Source organism: Oratosquilla oratoria, chromosome 36, assembly GCF_046742065.1.
Source record: "Oratosquilla oratoria isolate Oo_2021 chromosome 36, ASM4674206v1, whole genome shotgun sequence".
In the NCBI taxonomy this organism is placed as follows: domain Eukaryota; kingdom Metazoa; phylum Arthropoda; class Malacostraca; order Stomatopoda; family Squillidae; genus Oratosquilla; species Oratosquilla oratoria.
In genome coordinates, this window is record NC_134812.1 from 29,379,378 (window position 1) to 29,386,877 (window position 7,500).

The 7,500-nt window shown below is 41.8% G+C and overlaps 1 protein-coding gene across 1 annotated transcript in view; it reads left to right on the forward strand.

Moving 5' to 3' along the window:
• LOC143019088 (uncharacterized) overlaps window positions 1–7,500 on the forward strand; it is a 146,398-nt gene that overhangs the window by 77,219 nt on the left and 61,679 nt on the right. The gene's annotated exons all lie outside the window — the stretch shown is intronic.

Sequence of the window (7,500 nt, forward strand, 5' to 3'; positions counted from 1 at the left end):
TCATTTTCTGTAACATCTCTAATCCCCTGCCCATTACCCTTACATTTACCTCTCCCACCAATCCATCCATGCATAAGTTGAACGGCCATGGCGATATGACGCATCCCTGGCGAAGTCTCAACTTTACCTCAAACTACTCACTCTCTCCATTTCTTATTCTAACACAAGCTCTACTACTCACTCTCTCCATTTCTTATTCTAACACAAGCTCTACTACTCTCGTAAAAACTCTTGACTGCTCTCAACAGCTTTCCTCCTATCCCATACATTTGGGATACCTCCCACAGTGTCGTCCAGTCTACCCTGTAATAAGCCTTTTCCAAATCCATAAGGGCTCAAAACAACATCCTTACCTTTTCTTAAAGATTTTTCACATATCTGCCTTACCACAAAAATCTGATACCCACAATCCCTATCAGTCCTAAGCCCACACTGTTCTTCACCAAATACTCCCTGTGTTCCTCTCCTAATCCTCTCAATCAAAATCCTCCCATAAGCCTTCCCAACTACATTCAACAAATTGATCCCTCTGAAACTACTACACCCACGCTTGTCCCCTATTCCAAACATATATACATATATGTATATATATATATATATATATATATATATATATATATATATATATACATATATATATACATACATATATATATGTGTATAATATATATGCATATATATATATATATATATATATATATACGTGTGTGTGTGTGTGTGTGTGTGTGTGTGTGTGTGTGTGTGTGTGTGTGTGTGTGTGTGTGTGTGTGTGTGTGTGTGTGTGTGTGTGTGTGTGTGTGTGTGTGTTTATGTGTGTGTGTGAAATATATTCTGGCTAACTTCAGACTAGGGGATCACAAAGGTCCATGACTTTATTTCTACCTGAGTTCGGCAATCACTCCCAACCGCACTCCCACACCCCCACACTCCCACACTCCCACACCCACAGCTGAATAAAATCATCTGATTTTAGCCAGATCAAAATATATAAACTATGTTCCTAGACAATAGACATTAAGCACAAACATCACATTGGGCAAATTTTCGTCAGCTAATGTTAATTCGTTTAACTTGGAGAGCCTTCTAGTGCAATAGCATTTTTCTTCTAAAGTGACTTAGATGTAAAGAAAATTATCAAGATATTTTATGAAATAGGAAATGTTGACACCCTATAGGGATTTTTCTTTTCTTTTCTTTTGTCTCTGTGAAAATATGATACCACCGTCTCAGATAACGTAAAAAAATCGTGAATTATATTTATGCTAGCGCGTAGGGATGCATAACATGATGGTGTATCTTTCAGTTATCAATGTCATCATCACCATCATCATCATCACCATCGTCGTCGTCATCGTTGTCGTCATCAATATCATCATCATCATCATCATCATCATCATCATCATCATCATCATCATCATCATCATCATCATCATCATCATCATCATCATCATCATCATCATCATCATCATCATCATCATCATCATCATCATCATCACTATCAACATCATTATCATATCACGCACGCATAAACACACACACACACACACACACACACACACACACACACACACACACACTCACACACACACACACACACACACACACACACACACACACACACACACACACACACACACACACACACACACACACACATATATATATATATATATATATATATATATATATATATATATGTATATATATACATATACATATATATATATATATATATATATATATATACACGTATATGTCATATCTAGGTTGTTCCCCTTGTGCATTACGATACGTTGCTTTACAAATATTCTATCAAATTAAAATGTCCCTTCGAGATAAAAACGAAAGACGAGGAATATCTCTCAGGATCCATTTCCTTTTCGTATCTTTCTACCTCTTCCCCCTCCTCCTCTTCCTCCTCCTCCTCTTCTTCCTCCTCCCCCTCTTCTTCTTCATCCTCTTCCTCCTCATCCTCCTCTTCTGAGTATAAGATTATCGACTGTTTAATCAATACAAAAAATATCCCTTTTGTTCATTAGCATATTTCCTGCCCTGCCCTTCACCTACTTGCCCTTTGTCGTCGACGTCATCGTCCTTCCGTTCCTCAGGGTCTAGAGGCCGTGTGTTCCCTCTTCTTGGAATTTATGTTCATCAACACAGAGGTCAACATGGGGCTATAGACGTCAATGTATGTGTGCGTATACATGTACGCGCTTACACACACACACACACACACACACACACACACACACACACACACACACACACACACACACACACACACACACACACACACACACACACACAAACTTAATTATGAAAGATACAAAGACGGGTCACTACGAACATAGCTCCCTTCCCGTATAATACAACTCAGTAAATGCAAAGACACATGCACACACACATATATATGTATTATATATATATATATATGTGTGTGTGTGTGTGTGTGTGTGTGTGTGTGTGTGTGTGTGTGTGTGTGTGTGTGTGTGTGTGTGTGTGTGTGTGTGTGTGTGTGTGTGTATGTACGGCATTCCCGCCGTATAATATAAGGATGTGCACTCATACACACAAACGCATGCACACACACACACACACACACACACACACACACACACACACACACACACACACACACACACACACATACACACACGTACACACGCGCTCACGAACAATATTCTCCTTATTCTCCTTTCTATCTCGCACGCCCACTCCCTGTCTTTCCCATATTCTTCCCCTCCGATGAGAAATACACAGGCAGGTACGTCCACACCCTCCACTGTAGTGCACTTAAAGATGCACAAAGACATTCGTATCTTCTTATTTAACTCGACGTTGTCTCAAACATTATGTGGTACTGTTTACAAAAATGCCCTCTAACTCGCCTGCCTGGGATGTACACGCACGCGCGCACGCACACACACACATACACACACACACACACACACACACACACACACACACACACACACACACACACACACACACACACACACACACACACACACACACACACACACACACACACACACACACACAGTATAGCCAGCTTTGTTTCTAGAAATGGCTGTGACTTCCACATAGATACACAAACACATAGACACATAAAGCGGATATGAAAGGTAGAAACTAAACAGGTCCTTAGATATATTTCCACAGCCTCTCATCTGTAAGTACACTTCGTAAATGTCTTTGCCCTAAGGAGAATGTAAACATGTACTTGGATATTTCAAAGGAAATCATATCCCTTTTCACTAAGGTAGCATGAATATGTTGGAAATGAATCCGAGTCAGAGATATTTTTAGATTTTAGATTTTCTTGTATAGGGTGTGTGTGTGTTTTGTGTTTGTGTGTGTGCATTCGTGTGCGTGTGTTCTCGATACGTGTTCTTGTGTTCGGGTTTGAAAGTTTGTGTTCGTATGTGTTCGTGTGTATGTTCTCTTGCTTGTGTTCGTGTGTCTATGTTAATTCGTGTATGCGCGTGTGCGTGCGTGCGTGCGTGCGCGCCTGTTTACGTAACTCTTTATATTTTTATTAATTTTCCGATCATACTCTAAGAATTTTAATTGTGTTAATCAAGAAAAAATATGACCCTGTCTGACCTTTCTTGAGTTACTAATAGCTGTTAATATTCTTTGTTGACATTTAACTTATACATACGAAATTATAATCCTCTGTTTATGGTACACAAAACTGATTAATATCTAAATGTGTTCTAAATCATTTTCATGTCATTAATACATAACTTTGTCACAAACAATCTAACCAAAACTAACTTTGTTCTGAGCGCATTAGATAATATTCCCGTCATTATTTCGTTCATAATCAAGTGCACATGGGAAGACATTGTGTGATTAAAGACTTTTAGCGTGAATAAACATTCTTTTCATTAATCATTCGAATCACATTTTATTCTTTTATTGTTTCGCCCTCTGGTCGCATTTGCCTCTCCTGCCAAAGTCAACAGTACAGTTCGAGCAATCTTTATTTGATGTTGTCGCCTCTGCCCTTCATTTCTCCCCTCCTCTTCCTCCTCTTCCTCCTACTCCCTCCTCCTCCTCTTCCTTCTCCTCCTCCTCCTACTTCTCCCTCCATAGCTCCCCTTCCTTCTCCTCCTCCTCCTCCTCCTCCACTTCCTCCTCTTTCCCCTACTCCTCCTCTTCCCTCTCCACCTCCTCCTACTTCTCCCTCCATAGCTCCCCTTCCTTCTCCTCCTCCTCCTCCATTTTTCTTCTCTTCCTCCTCCTCCTCCACTTCCTCCTCTTCCCCGTACTCCTCCTCTTCCCTCTCCTCCTCCTCCTACTTCTCCCTCCATAGCTCCCCTTCCTTCTCCTCCTCCTCCTCCTCCTCCACTTCCTCCTCTTTCCCCTACTCCTCCTCTTCCCTCTCCACCTCCTACTTCTCCCTCCATAGCTCCCTTTCCTTCTCCTCCTCCTCCACTTTTCTTCTCTTCCTCCTCCTCCACTTCCTCCTCTTCCCCCTACTCCTCCTCTTCCCTCTCCTCCTCCTCCTACTTCTCCCACCATAGCTCCCCTTCCTTCTCCTCCTCCTCCTCCTCCACTTTTCTTCTTTTCCTCCCCCTCCTACTTCTCCCGTCACATCTCCCTTCCTCCTCCTCCCCCTCCTCCTCCTCCTCCTACTTTTCCTACTCCTCCTCCTTCTCCTTTTTATCCTTCTTCTCCTTCTCTCCTCCTCCTCCTCCTTTGTTTCCATTGCTCTTCCTCCTTGTTTCCTTTCAGATCCTTCGCCTTTTTCCTCTAATTCTCATTATACTTCGCTTTCTCCTTCTACTTCTTCCTCCTCTTGCTCCTCCTATCAACTCTCCTCCCCCTCCCCCCTTTGTTCTTCCTCTTCCTCATTTTCTTCTATCTCCCTTTCGTCTTCTTCCCTTTCTTATTCTTAGTCTTCTTTGCTTTCTCCATCTACTTATTCTTGTCCTTTCACCTGTTTCCTTTTCTTCTCGTCTCATTTCCACTTCTATTTCTACTCGTTCTCCTCCTCCTCCTCCACCTCCTCCACCTCGTTCAATACCTCGTACTCTTTCACCCTCTCTTCCTCCCTCTTCATCTCTCCTTCGTCTACCTCTTCGTCTACATCCTCTCTCCTCATCTTTCTTCTCTACCTCCATTTCCTCTTCCCTTTCCTTTCCCCTGTTCTTCCTCAAAGCTGATCTTCGCAAAGCAGATTAACACTGGTTATTTTGCAGCCGTCAGAAAACCAATACTTTGCAGATTTGTGTAACTGTCATTCACATTACACGATTAAAACCAATCCAAAAAGGCATCAGCGCGCTGAAGAAGTCGGAAGTCGGTCAAACCTCCGACTGCCTCAAGGGTCTTCGTAAGCTTCTTTGACGCGAAGAATGAGGATGTTATTTTGTCGGAAGCTTCTGCCCATCAGATGATGGCCTTTACTGAGCTCTGGAGTTCCTCTCCCACTCTTTCCGCGGCTTGGGCAGGTAGACCTCGCAGTGTGTCCCAGGATTCGAGGAGGACGGGACTAGTGTTCTTAGAGCAGGGAACCTTTTTTTCTCCAATTCCCCACTTTTTAGTGAGCCAACTCTCCATTTCCCACCACAGCATCGGTCTTTGACAAATTCGATTTTAACCCATGCAGTGTTTAGTACGTAAATATACGCTTTGCTTTTTTGTGCCATTTTACGGCCCTTGATTTTTGTTTTCCCCACTTGGCAACTCCGCCATTCCCCCACCAGTGGGGAATTCCCCACAGGTTAAGAACCACTGTCTTAGAGGATCGTTTCCCAACCATTTCCGACCATAGCACCCCCATTTGTCGTGTCTAAGCCATCCAGCACCCCATATCTTGTTATATGAAGGATGAAAGAAAGTGAAATGTACTGCTTGATTTATTTTCTTCATTCCTTAGAACTGAAACAAATTGACAATATTGTTTGTAGAAGAAATAAGAACGCCCTAGAAAAATAAAGTAGCATGGAAAAAGTCAGATATAAACAATTAGGTAATCAATGATACATATAATAATGTGATTTTTGTGTGTGTCATTTCCCAGCACCCCCTATAGTTGATTTCAGCAACCCCCAGGTGGGTGCTAGCACCCCAGGTTGGGAAACGTTGTCTTAGAGCAGTGGTTCCCAACCCCAGGGTCGCGACCCAAACTAGGGTCGCGAGGGTGTTTTTGAGGGTCGCCAGAGGGTCTTACAAAAATATAAAAACGAAAGTTTATAAACATTATGCAAGTACGTAGAAATATAACATGAAATGGTTGAATTTATTATTACAATTTAGGGTCGCGACTCCAGGCTAAGAGTGGATTTAGGGTCGCAGGCAAAAAAGGTTGGGAAACACTGTCTAAGAGCATCGTATAGCGAGAGATTTAAGTGATTAATCCAGCGTTATAGTGACGGAGATCGCATAGCGATGCGTCTTTGTGAAAGAAACCATAGAATTTTTCATTCTGCCTTCCACGAGATGTATGCCAATAATGTCATTTTTCTTGGATTTGAAAATAAATCTTTATTACGATTTATCTCTCTCAGAGACTTGGTTGCTGGATTTCATGTAAAATCTCCCCAACATTTTTTTTCAACTTCCAGGACATTTCAATTTCTTAAAGGAACTCCTTATATTAGATATTTCATTTTCCAAATATTCTACGCTACAAATGCGAAATACTCTGAAGAAGAAACTTATGAAAGCACCAATGTTTACTCGCTCACTACTGTACACTCTGACAGATGCTCATATGTATATAGGCCTATACGTACATATGTATATATATGTATATATATATATATATATATATATATATACACATACCGTATATATATATATATATATATGTGTGTGTGTGTGTGTGTGTGTGTGTGTGTGTGTGTGTGTGTGTGTGTGTGTGTGTGTGTGTGTGTGTGTGTGTGTGTGTGTGTGTGTGTGTGTGTGTACATGTATATATGTATATATATATATATATATATATATATATATATATATATACACACACACACACACAAAAGGCTTCTTCCCTCTTATAAGAGAGGTAGCCAGCCAAGGCATGCACTTTCCCCCCATCCATCCCTCTTTCATCCATCAGCCATTTGCTTTCCTTTATATCTAAGCTCCTCATTGGTGACGGGTCATCCCTGTCTCCTGCCCATTGCCCGAGTCAGAAGCAATGTAGCAAAACACATCACATCCATAGTAGAGCCCCACCGTTTTCATATACATTGTGACCCTCCCTCTTCGTCCCCTCATGCGTAAATAGAGAAGACAAGGAGAAATCCCTTTGGGGCTGAGTCAATTTATCATCCATTCACAACCATTTTCCACTCACACCTATCTCATATCTTTTCCCTCCAGTGTATTTCTGTGTGTGTGTGTGGGGGGGGGTGTAGGTTGTGTGTGTAGGTGTGGGTGTAGGTGGTGTGTGTAGGTGTGGGTGGGTGGTGTGTGTAGGTGTGTGTGTGTAGGTGTGTGTAGGTGTGTGTGTGTGTGTGTGTGTGTAGGTGTGTGTGTGTGTGT